Source organism: Pelophylax lessonae (assembly GCF_965119305.1).
Source record: "Pelophylax lessonae genome assembly, chromosome: 1".
In the NCBI taxonomy this organism is placed as follows: Eukaryota; Metazoa; Chordata; class Amphibia; order Anura; family Ranidae; genus Pelophylax; species Pelophylax lessonae.
In genome coordinates, this window is record NC_138768.1 from 2,069,003 (window position 1) to 2,082,881 (window position 13,879).

A 13,879-nucleotide genomic window follows, 5' to 3' on the forward strand; every position below is an offset into this window, starting at 1 on the left:
GGCCCATTGGAAACTTATATCTCCATGCTGTATTCACATGTTACTCAGGTGGGAGGGTAGTGAACACAGAGGGGACACTTTGGATGAAGAAAAGGATTATTTACACATCGATTTCTGACATTTATGGTGAAAGGATACATTTGGAACAACAAATCATTGACTTATTTTTATCTTCATTCTTATTTCTCATTACTATTGTTGCACATTTATCACAGAGTATTGGTAATTATAGCAGATATCTGTTTTCATATTATCGATATTTGGTTACATTTTATTTCTGATAGAACACCGGCAGCCAATACACCGAGGAGCCCAACCAATGGGCTGTGTGATATCAGTATATATATATATATATATATATATATATAGATCTGTATGAGATTGTACAGTGTGTGATATCAGTATATATATATAGATCTGTATGAGATTGTACAGTGTGTGATATCAGTATATATATATATATATATATAGATCTGTATGAGATTGTATGGTGTGTGATATCAGTATATATATATATAGATCTGTATGAGATTGTACAGTGTGTGATATCAGTATATATATATATATATATATAGATCTGTATGAGATTGTACAGTGTGATATCGGTATATATATATATATAGATCTGTATGAGATTGTACGGTGTGTGATATCAGTATATATATATATAGATCTGTATGAGATTGTACGGTGTGTGATATCAGTATATATATATATATAGATCTGTATGAGATTGTACAGTGTGCAGGGCCGGTTTTAGATAAAGTGTGGCCCTGGGCAAACCTAAAAGTGGGGCCCCAAATTTTTTTATATTCTACCAAAAATATAGGCGCATTTAATCATTTAGCCAAATAAAACATGCAACTACATGAAAATATGCTTTAATTAAATAACATTAAATAGAATAAATAAGAAATCAAGTGAGCTTTGCACACCTTCACAAATCAGATCACCCTAATTCCTGCACTATCACACCTCAGACCACCCCAATTTCTGCACCTTCACACCTCAGACCACCCCAATTTCTGCACCTTCACACCTCAGATCACCCCAATTTCTGCACCTTCACACCTCAGACCACCCCAATTTCTGCACCTTCACACCTCAGGCCACCCCAATTTCTGCACCTTCACACCTCAGGCCACCCCAATTTCTGCACCTTCACACCTCAGACCACCCCAATTTCTGCACCTTCACACCTCAGACCACCCCAATTTCTGCACCTTCACACCTCAGACCACCCCAATTTCTGCACCTTCACACCTCAGACCACCCCAATTTCTGCACCTTCACACCTCAGGCCACCCCAATTCCTGCACCTTCACACCTCAGGTCACCCCAATTCCTGCACCTTCACACCTCAGACCACCCCAATTCCTGCACCTTCACACCTCAAAACAGCCCCTGGTAGGCTGGCACTGGCAGCAACAATTTTATTCAAATCAGGATTTCTTCTGCAAATAGGCTGGCATCAGAGTCAGACAATTACCAAAACCAATGTCATCATGACACATGATCAAAAAAATGAGGAAAAATAAGGATTTCTTCTGCAAATAGCCTGGCAGTGACATCATCAGATCAGACAAGGCACTGGCAGGCATTGTACTAGACTAGTACTATGCCTGGCTGCCAGTGCCAGGCCAGCCTATTTGCAAAAGAAATCCTGATTTGAATTAAATTGTTGCTGCCAGTGCCAGTATATTTGCAGAAGAAATCCTGATTTCTTTGAATAAAATTGTTGCTGCCAGTGCCAGCCCAGCCTATTTGCAAAATAAATCCCTAAGTAGAAGTCACTCCTCTCTCCAGTCCTCCACTTACCTTGGGTGTGCTGTGCGGTGTGGCTGCAGAGTGTTCCCGCTGGACATAGTACAGGAGATGGTCAGAGACTGCAAACATGATACAAGAGATGGTCAGAGACTACGGACCTGATACAAGAGATGGTCAGAGACTGAGGACATGATACAGGAGATGGTCAGAGACTGAGGACATGATACAGGAGATGGTCAGAGACTGAGGACATGATACAGGAGATGGTCAGAGACTGAGGACATGATACAGGAGATGGTCAGAGACTGAAGACATGATACAGGAGATGGTCAGAGACTGAAGACATGATACAGGAGATGGTCAGAGACTGAGGACATGATACAGGAGATGGTCAGAGACTGAGGACATGATACAGGAGATGGTCAGAGACTGAGGACATGATACAGGAGATGGTCAGAGACTGAGGGCATGATACAGGAGATGGTCAGAGACTGAGGGCATGATACAGGAGATGGTCAGAGACCGAGGGCATGATACAGGAGATGGTCAGAGACCGAGGGCATGATACAGGAGATGGTCAGAGACTGAGGGCATGATACAGGAGATGGTCAGAGACTGAGGGCATGATACAGGAGATGGTCAGAGACCGAGGGCATGATACAGGAGATGGTCAGAGACCGAGGGCATGATACAGGAGATGGTCAGAGACCGAGGGCATGATACAGGAGATGGTCAGAGACCGAGGGCATGATACAGGAGATGGTCAGAGACCGAGGGCATGATACAGGAGATGGTCAGAGACCGAGGGCATGATACAGGAGATGGTCAGAGACCGAGGGCATGATACAGGAGATGGTCAGAGACTGAGGGCATGATACAGGAGATGGCCAGAGACTGAGGGCATGATACAGGAGAAGGCCAGAGACTGAGGGCATGATACAGGAGATGGTCAGAGACTGAGGGCATGATACAGGAGATGGTCAGAGACTGAGGGCATGATACAGGAGATGGTCAGAGACTGAGGGCATGATACAGGAGATGGTCAGAGACTGAGGGCATGATACAGGAGATGGTCAGAGACTGAGGGCATGATACAGGAGATGGTCAGAGACTGAGGGCATGATACAGGAGATGGTCAGAGACTGAGGGCATGATACAGGAGATGGTCAGAGACTGAGGGCATGATACAGGAGATGGTCAGAGACTGAGGGCATGATACAGGAGATGGTCAGAGACTGAGGGCATGATACAGGAGATGGTCAGAGACTGAGGACACGATACAGGAGATGGTCAGAGACTGAGGGCACGATACAGGAGATGGTCAGAGACTGAGGGCACGATACAGTAGATGGTCAGAGAGTGCAGACGTGATACAAGAGATGGTCAGAGACTGCAGACGTGATACAGTAGATGGTCAGAGAGTGCAGACGTGATACAGTAGATGGTCAGAGAGTGCAGACGTGATACAGTAGATGGTCAGAGACTGCAGACGTGATACAAGAACTGGTCAGAGACTGCAGACATAGTACAGGAGATGGTCAGAGACTGAGGGCATGATACAGGAGATGGTCAGAGACTGAGGGCATGATACAGGAGATGGTCAGAGACTGAGGGCATGATACAGGAGATGGTCAGAGACTGAGGACACGATACAGGAGATGGTCAGAGACTGAGGGCACGATACAGGAGATGGTCAGAGACTGAGGGCACGATACAGTAGATGGTCAGAGAGTGCAGACGTGATACAAGAGATGGTCAGAGACTGCAGACGTGATACAGTAGATGGTCAGAGAGTGCAGACGTGATACAGTAGATGGTCAGAGACTGCAGACGTGATACAAGAACTGGTCAGAGACTGCAGACATAGTACAGGAGATGGTCCAGAGACTGCGGATGTGATACAAGAGAAGGTCAGAGACTGCAGACATGATAGAATATAGAAGGACACTAGGGGGGCTGGAGAGCACAGGGAAAGCAGATAGCACTGGAGGAGCTGAAGGGCAAGGGGGGGGGGAACTGGAGAGAATTAAGGGGGGGTTTGGAAAGCATTGCAGGGGGGTTGGAAGGCGCAGGGTGTGGATAGCACTGGGGGGGGGGGTTGGTGGGCAGGGAAAACCAGGGGGATGGAAAGCATGGGGGGGGGGGCTGGAAATCACTTAGGGGGGAGCCAGGGAGCACAGGGGGGTGGAGAGCACTGGGGGAGCCAGAGAGCATAGGGGGAGATGAAAAGCACTGTGGGGACTTGAAGAGCACGGGGGGGCTAAAGAGTACAGGGGGTTTAAGAGCACTGGGGAGGGGGGCTACGATCACTTGGGACGGGGGCTACGATCACTGGGGAGGGGGGCTACGATCACTGGGGACGGGGGCTACGATCACTGGGGAGGGGGGCTACGATCACTGGGGAGGGGGGCTACGATCACTGGGGACGGGGGCTACGATCACTGGGGACGGGGGCTACGATCACTGGGGAGGGGGGCTACGATCACTGGGGACGGGGGCTACGATCACTGGGGACGGGGGCTACGATCACTGGGGACGGGGGCTACGATCACTGGGGACGGGGGCTACGATCACTGGGGAGGGGGGCTACGATCACTGGGGAGGGGGGCTACGATCACTGGGGAGGGGGGCTACGATCACAACACTGGGGGGGGGCTAAGAACACGGGGGGGGCTAAGATCACTGTGGGGGGCAGTAAAAGAAGTTGAATAGGAGGGGGACGGGACAGCTCAGCTGCATATAGAGAAATTGATATTTCCATATCTCTCCTGCAGCCGCAGAATGCCTGCAGAAGGGAGGAGAAGAATCCATCCATCCAGCGGCATAAGGAGACATCAAATCCTCTCTATATGCAGCCGAGCCGCCCCACCCCCCTCCTATTCAGCACAGGCTGCAGTGGCAGTCACTTACCTTCTCTCCCCGCAGCCGCCCCCCCGCGAGCAGCCCGAAGTCGGGCTGAAGGAGCTCCCATCTACGGCGGCTTCAGTGATCATCGGCGGCCGCGCGGGAAGGAACACACAGACACACACTGACTACTTGACTTCCGGACCGGCTCCGCGGCCAATCAGCCTTCTGCTCAGGGGGGGGTGTGACCCACACCCCCCCTGAACAGAAGGCTGATTGGCCGCGGAGTCGGTGTAGCTGGCAAGTACACCGGGAATGTCTTCTAGTGTCTGTGAGTGAATCTGATGACTCTGAGCGCTGTCATCAGATTCTGCCCGGTCCGGCCCTGGCTGACAGTGACACGGGGCCCCTGGACATTCGGGGGCCCTGGGCATTTGCCCAGTTTGCCCCCCCCTAACGCCGGCCCTGACAGTGTGTGATATCAGTATATATATATATATAGAGATCTGTATGAGATTGTACAGTGTGTGATATCAGTATATATATATATAGATCTGTATGAGATTGTACGGTGTGTGATATCAGTATATATATATATATAGATCTGTATGAGATTGTACGGTGTGTGATATCAGTATATATATATATATAGATCTGTATGAGATTGTACAGTGTGTGATATCAGTATATATATATATATAGATCTGTATGAGATTGTACGGTGTGTGATATCAGTATATATATATATAGATCTGTATGAGATTGTACGGTGTGTGATATCAGTATATATATATATATAGATCTGTATGAGATTGTACGGTGTGTGATATCAGTATATATATATATATAGATCTGTATGAGATTGTACGGTGTGTGATATCAGTATATATATATATATATAGATCTGTATGAGATTGTACGGTGTGTGATATCAGTATATATATATATAGATCTCTGTGATGTCAGATAAGGGGCGGGATTGAATTGGCTGCAGCTGATTGGCCAGAAATCTATTATCACTGAGACAGGAAGTGGGGTAAATCTTCCATTGGGGACACCGGTGTCACTTCCTGTCACCTTTTCCTTTCTTTAGCCAAACAAAACCAATGATAAGATGACATGACAGGACCCCGCCCACAATAAAAGGTCACCCCGCCCACTCACCTTAATGTCGGCTCTCCACCTGGATCCGCCCACAGCTGATGTCACTTCCATTCCCTCCTAACCCCGCCTTCTACACCCAATCAGGGTTTACATTTCATATCACTCCTTCCCCTTCACTGCCGTAAACCCCGCCCACTACACTTCATAGATGCAGAGATAATAGCCCTGCCTCTCCGATTCCGATTGGCTGAGCATAGGAGGCCCCTCCCTATGGGTGTCGTTTTCACTCCACAGGAATGACCCGGTGGGCGTGATCAGTGGATGGGGTGGGCGTGATCAGTGCATGGGATGGGCGTGATCAGTGGATGGGAAAGGCGTGATCTGTGGAGGGGATGGGCGTGATCAGTGGATGGGGTGGGCGTGACCAGCGCATGGACTGGGAGTTGGCTAAGCCAAGAATAAGCCGAGCGGCGAGGAGAGAACTCCTCCCCATGCGGTCACGTGGCTTCGTGCTGCCTGACATGTGACTCCTGAATGGAGTGACGTCAGAGCTAACGGTTAGTGGGCGTGGCCTGTACTGCATAAATAGCCGAGCGGGAGCGTAGAACACCAGTGTGAGGAGAGAGCAGCAGAAGAGAAGGACTGCTCAGACACAGCGCTCCGCTACCAGCCGGGGACAGCCATTGTCCCAGCAATGTCCCGGTAAGAAGGACTACAACTCCCAGCATACACTGGGGTCCCAATCTCCAATATTATAATTATTATTATTTATTTATTTATTATTAATATTATTATTATTATATATATATATTATAATAATAATATTGGGGAGTCCCAATCTCCAATGGGGTCTCAATCACCAATATTATAAAATGGAACTACAACTCCCAGCATACACTATAATAATGGGGTCCCAATCTGGAATATTATTCAATGGAACTACACATCCCAGCATGGATTTTCTGTAGATGTACTACAAATCCCAGCATGTTTGTGGTGCTTTCCCCAGACCCCACCAACCTACATCCATCTACAAAGGATGGTAATGCCTCTTTCCAGGCTCACCTACCACCAAGGGCATGCTACCACCCTGGATGTGGCATGAGTGTGGGCAGTGGAGCTTCCCCCCAGGCTCCATCTGCCCTCACTCACCGACACCCAGGGTTGTGCTGATTTCCCCAGACTCCACCTACCTGTATTCACCTCCCACAAAGAATGGTAATGCCTCTTACAAGGCTCTGCTAGCCACACTCTACCACCAAGGGTGACAATGCCTCTTCCCAGGCTCCCCTATCTACCACCATAGTCATGCTACCACCTCAGATGTGTCGTGAGTGTGGGCAGTGGAGCTTCCCCCCAGGCTCCATCTACCCTCACTCACCAACACCCAGAGTTGTGCTGATTTCCCCAGACTCCACCTACCTGCGTCCATCTCCCACAAAGGATGGCAATACATCTTACAAGGCTCTGCTAGCCACGCTGTACCACCAAGGGTGACAGTGCCTCTTCCCAGGCTCCCCTTCCTACCTCACCTACCACCAAGGGCATGCTACCACCCCGGATGTGGCGTGAGTGTGAGCAGTGGGGCTTCCCCCCAGGCTCCATCTGCCCTCACTCACCAACACCCAGGGTTGTGCTGATTTCCCCAGACTCCACCTACCTGTATTCACCTCCCACAAAGAATGGTAATGCCTCTTACAAGGCTCTGCTAGCCACACTCTACCACCAAGGGTGACAATGCCTCTTCCCCGGCTCCCCTATCTACCACCATAGTCATACTACCACCCCAGATGTGGCGTGAGTGTGGGCAGTGGAGCTTCCCCCCAGGCTCCATCTGCCCGCACTCACTAACACCCAGGGTTGTGCTGATTTCCCCAGACTCCACCTACCTGTATCTATCCCCCACAAAGGATGGTAATGCCTCTTACAAGGCTCTGCTAGCCGCACTCTACCACCAAGGGTGTCAATGCCTCTTCCCAGGCTCCCCTATCTACCACCATAGTCATGCTATCACCTCAGATGTGTGGGCAGTGGAGCTTCCCCCCAGGCTCCATCTGCCCTCACTCACCAACACCCAGGGTTGTGCTGCTTTCCCCAGACCCCACCTACCTGTATCCACCTCCCACAAAGGATGGTAATGCCTCTTACAAGGCTCTGCTAGCCGCACTCTACCACCAAGGGTGTCAATGCCTCTTCCCAGGCTCCCCTATCTACCACCATAGTAATGCTACCACCTCAGATGTGTGGGCAGTGGAGCTTCCCCCCAGGCTCCATCTGCCCTCACTCACCAACACCCAGGGTTGTGCTGCTTTCCCCAGACCCCACCTACCTGCGTCCATCTCCCACAAAGGATTGTATTGTCTCTTCCCAGGCTCTGCTAGCCACACTCTACCACCAAGGGTGACAGTGCCTCTTCCCAGGCTCCCCTTCCTACCTCACCTACCACCAAGGGCATGCTACCACCCTGGGTGTGGCGTGAGTGTGGGCAGTGGAGCTTCCCCCCAGGCTCCATCTGCCCTCACTCACCAACACCCAGGGTTGTGCTGATTTCCCCAGACTCCACCTACCTGTATCTATCCCCCACAAAGGATGGTAATGCCTCTTACAAGGCTCTGCTAGCCGCACTCTACCACCAAGGGTGACAATGCCTCTTCCCAGGCTCCCCTATCTACCACCATAGTCATGCTACCACCTCAGATGTGTGGACAGTGAAGCTTCCCCCCAGGCTCCATCTGCCCTCACTCACCAACACCCAGGGTTGTGCTGCTTTCCCCAGACCCCACCTACCTGCGTCCATCTCCCACAAAGGATTGTATTGCCTCTTCCCAGGCTCTGCTAGCCACACTCTACCACCAAGGGTGACAATGCCTCTTCCCAGGCTCCCCTTCCTACCTCACCTACCACCAAGGGCATGCTACCACCCTGGGTGTGGCGTGAGTGTGGGCAGTGGAGCTTCCCCCCAGGCTCCATCTGCCCTCACCCACCAACACCCAGGGTTGTGCTGATTTCCCCAGACTCCACCTACCTGTATCTATCCCCCACAAAGGATGGTAATGCCTCTTACAAGGCTCTGCTAGCCGCACTCTACCACCAAGGGTGACAATGCCTCTTCCCAGGCTCCCCTATCTACCACCATAGTCATGCTACCACCTCAGATGTGTGGACAGTGGAGCTTCCCCCCAGGCTCCATCTGCCCTCACTCACCAACACCCAGGGTTGTGCTGATTTCCCCAGACTCCACCTACCTGTATCTATCCCCCACAAAGGATGGTAATGCCTCTTACAAGGCTCTGCTAGCCGCACTCTACCACCAAGGGTGACAATGCCTCTTCCCAGGCTCCCCTATCTACCACCATAGTCATGCTACCACCTCAGATGTGTGGGCAGTGGAGCTTCCCCCCAGGCTCTATCTGCCCTCACTCACCAACACCCAGGGTTGTGCTGATTTCCCCAGACCCCACTAGAGATGTGCCGGTTTTCGGTAATTGGATTTATCGCGGTATTGTTATTGTATTCTTCTCTGCTCTCCAAGTCTGACTTTTGCATTGATACATTTCAGTGAGCTGGATGAATCATTCACTCAGCCAATAGAAACAGCTCTGGTAATATGATCCTAGAGTGAGAGCTTAGCTCCTCCCTGTAACCAATCAGACGGCTCCCAGCACACACCCCATGCTTCTTCCAGGGCTCAGACAGAAATACTGCCTAATACAAGCAAGGATAGATGGATAGAATGATGGATAGAATGATGGATAGAATAAGATATATAAGATAGATAGAATAAGATAGATAGATAGAATAAGATATATAAGATAGATAGCATAAGTTAGATATAGAATAAGTTAGATATAGAATAAGTTAGATATAGAATAAGATAAATATATAGATAGATAAATAGGTAGAATAAGATGGATAGAATAAGATGGATAGAATGATGGATAGAATATGATGGATAGAATAAGATGGATAGATGTGAGCCAGGCATAAAGTAATAGTAAAGTAATTTATAAATAAAAGCCCCGGTCCTCCTGTAGATTTAACCACTTCTGGACCGCAATGATTTGCCTCCTTAATGACCAGGTCATTGGATCGGAGCTGAGCGCCAGGACCAGTCATCACCAGGTAGACCAGACACTGCTTGATGGCTTATATTAGGTCTGGTTCACAGAGTCTGTACTGGCTGACTATATAATAATGTGCAAAAGTCAACCAAAGTCCCTAAATTCAGCAATGAAATTCAAGTGAGGTAGAAATTGAATAATTTAAATGTAATAATTGAATATAGTGATAATCTGTATACCGCGGCAAAACCTTAATCAATTAATTACAGCATGAAAATCTGATACCGTCAATAGCCTAGACCCCACCTACCTGCATCCATCTCCCACAAAGAATGGTAATGCCTCTTACAAGGCTCTGCTAACCACACTCTACCACCAAGGGTGACAATGCCTCTTCCCAGGCTCCCTACCTACCACCAAGGGCATGCTACCACCCTGGATGTGGCGTGAGTGTGGGCAGTGGAGCTTCCCCCCAGGCTCCATCTGCCCTCACTCACCAACACCCAGAGTGGTGGTGCTTTCCCCAGACCCCACCTACCTGCATCCATCTCCCACAAAGAATGGTAATGCCTCTTCCCAGGCACTGCTAGCCGCACTCTACCACCAAAAGTGGCAATGCCTCTTCCCAGGGTCCCTACCTACCACCAAGGGTGCCAATGCCTTTTCTCAGGCTCCCCTACTTACCTCACCTACCACCAAAAGAATGCTACCAACTTGGCTGTGGTGTGAGTGGGCAGTGGGGCTTCCCCCCAGGCTCCATCTGCCCTCACTCACCAACACCCAGAGTGGTGGTGCTTTCCCCAGACCCCACCCACCTGCATCCATCTCCCACAAAGAATGGTAATGCCTCTTCCCAGGCACTGCTAGCCGCACTCTACCACCAAAAGTGGCAATGCCTCTTCCCAGGGTCCCTACCTACCACCAAGGGTGCCAGTGCCTTTTCTAAGGCTCCCCTACTTACCTCACCTACCACCAAAGGAATGCTACCAACTTGGCTGTGGTGTGAGTGGGCAGTGGGGCTTCCCCCCAGGCTCCATCTGCCCTCACTCACCAACACCCAGGGTTGTGGTGGTAATGCTACCTCCCAAGTTCTGCTAGCCACACTCTACCACCAAAAGTGGCAATGCCTCTTCCCAGGCACCCCCTACCTCCCCACACCTACCACCAAGGGTGCCAATGCCTCTTTCCAGGCTCACCTACCACCAAGGGCATGCTACCACCCTGGATGTGTCGTGAGTGTGGGCGGTGAAGCTTCCCCCCAGGCTCCATCTCCCCTCACTCACCAACACCCAGGGTTGTGCTGATTTCCCCAGACCCCACCTACCTGCATCCATCTCCCACAAATGTGTTTTTCTATAACCCCTAAGGAGGGAGGGTAGGCTGGGCTATGTAGAGATTGCTGGGATCTGTAGTTCCTCCATAGAAAAAAACATGCTGGCATATGTAGTCCTTTAGTAACCTACTCCACACTGGGACCCATTACTTGCAGTGTATGCTGAGAGTTGTACTTCCTCAGGGACACACAGACCTGCCGGCTGCAGTACGGACAATGACTGTACCCGGCTCCGGAGAATAGTGCTGTGTGTGTGGGGAGATCTTCCCTCCTCTCCGCACACTGATACCCCCCCTTATCTCCCACCAAGGGTGGCAGTGCCTCTTTCCAGGCTCCCCTACCCTCACCTGCCACCACGGGGCTGCTTGGGCCCCACGCTCCATCTGCCCACCCAGCACCACACCCAGTGTAGTGGTGCTCCCCCAAGTCCCAGCTACATGACTGGCTACTAACATTTATAGGTAAAGTTGATCCCGGGAATAGCCGATTGCCTCTCGGGGGATCAGGAAGGAATTTTTGCCCCTGCTAGAGCAAATTTGATTGTGCTTTGCAGGGGTTTTTCACCTTCCTCTGGATCAACTGTGGGTACCTCTCCCGGACCTCACCTACCTAAATTCATCTTCCACCAAGGGTGGCAGTGCCTCTTTCCAGGCTCCGCTACCCTCCTCACCTACCACCACGGGGCTGCTTGGGCCCCACGCTCCATCTGCCCACCCAGCACCACACCCAGTGTGGTGGTGCTCCCCCAAGTCCCAGCTACCTGACTGGCTACTAACATTTATAGGTAAAGTTGATCCAGGGAATAGCCGATTGCCTCTCAGGGGATCAGAAAGGAATTTTTGCCCCTGCTAGAGCAAATTTGATTGTTCTTTGCAGGGGTTTTTCGCCTTCCTCTGGATCAACTGTGGGTACCTCTCCTGGACCTCACCTACCTAAATTCATCTTCCACCAAGGGTGGCAGTGCCTCTTTCCAGGCTCCGCTACCCTCTTCACCTACCACCACGGGGCTGCTTGGCCCCACGCTCCATCTGCTCACCCAGCACCACACCCAGTATGGTGGTGCTCCCCCAAGTCCCAGCTACCTGACTGGCTATTAACATTTATAGGTAAAGTTGATCCAGGGAATAGCCGATTGCCTCTAGGGGGATCAGGAAGGAATTTTTTCCCTTGCTAGAGCAAATTTGATTGTGCTTTGCAGGGGTTTTTCACCTTCCTCTGGATCAACTGTGGGTACCTCTCCCGGACCTCACCTACCTGAATTAATCTTCAACCAAGGGTGGCAGTGCCTCTTCCCAGGCTCCGCTACCCTCCTTACCTACCACCACGGGGCTGCTTTGGCCCCACGCTCCATCTGCTCACCAAGCACCACACCCAGTGTGGTGGTGCTCCCCCAAGTCCCAGCTACCTGACTGGCTACTAACATTTATAGGTAAAGTTGATCCAGGGAATAGCCGATGTCCTCTCGGGGGATCAGGAAGGAATTTTTGCCCCCGCTAGAGCAAATTTGATTGTGATTTGCAGGGGTTTTTCGCCTTCCTCTGGATCAACTGTGGGTTCCTCTCCCGGACCTCACCTACCTAAATTCATCTTCCACCAAGGGTGGCAGTGCCTCTTTCCAGGCTCCGCTACCCTCCTTACCTACCACCACGGGGCTGCTTGTGCCCCACGCTCCATCTGCCCACCCAGCACCACACCCAATGTGGTGGTGCTCCCCCAAGTCCCAGCTACCTGACTGGCTAATAACATTTATAGGTAAAGTTGATCCAGGGAATAGCCGATTGCCTCTTGGGGGATCAGGAAGGAATTTTTGCCCCTGCTAGAGCAAATTTGATTGTGCTTTGCAGGGGTTTTTCGCCTTCCTCTGGATCAACTGTGGGTACCTCTCCCGGACCTCACCTACCTAAATTCATCTTCCACCAAGGGTGGCAGTGCCTCTTTCCAGGCTTTGCTACCCTCCTTAACTACCACCACAGGGCTGCTTAGGCCCCACGCTCCATCTGCTCACCCAGCACCACACCCAGTGTGGTGGTGCTCCCCCAAGTCCCAGCTACCTGACTGGCTACTAACATTTATAGGTAAAGTTGATCCAGGAATAGCCGATTGCCTCTCGGGGGATCAGGAAGGAATTTTTGCCCCGCTAGAGCAAATTTGATTGTGCTTTGCAGGGGTTTTTCACCTTCCTCTGGATCAACTGTGGGTACCTCTCCCGGACCTCACCTACCTAAATTCATCTTCCACCAAGGGTGGAAGTGCCTCTTTCCAGGCTCCGCTACCCTCCTTACCTACCACCACGGGGCTTTTTGGGCCCCACGCTCCATCTGCCTACCCAGCACCACACCCAGTGTGGTGGTGCTCCCCCAAGTCCCAGCTACCTGACTGGCTATTAACATTTATTGGTAAAGTTGATCCAGGGAATAGCCGATTGCCTCTCGGGGGATCAGGAAGGATTTTTTCCCCCTGCTAGAGCAAATTTGATTGTGCTTTGGAGGGGTTTTTCGCCTTCCTCTGGATTAACTGTGGGTTCCTCTCCTGGACCTCACCTACCTAAATTCATCTTCCACCAAGGGTGGCAGTGCCTCTTTTCAGGCTCCGCTGCCCTCCTTACCTACCACCACTGGGCTGCTTGGGCCCCACGCTCCATCTGCCCACCCAGCACCACACCCAGTGTGGTGGTGCTCTCCCAAGTCCCAGCTACCTGACTGGCTATTAACATTTATAGGTAAAGTTGATCCAGGGAATAGCCGATTGCCTCTCGTGGGATCAGGAAGGA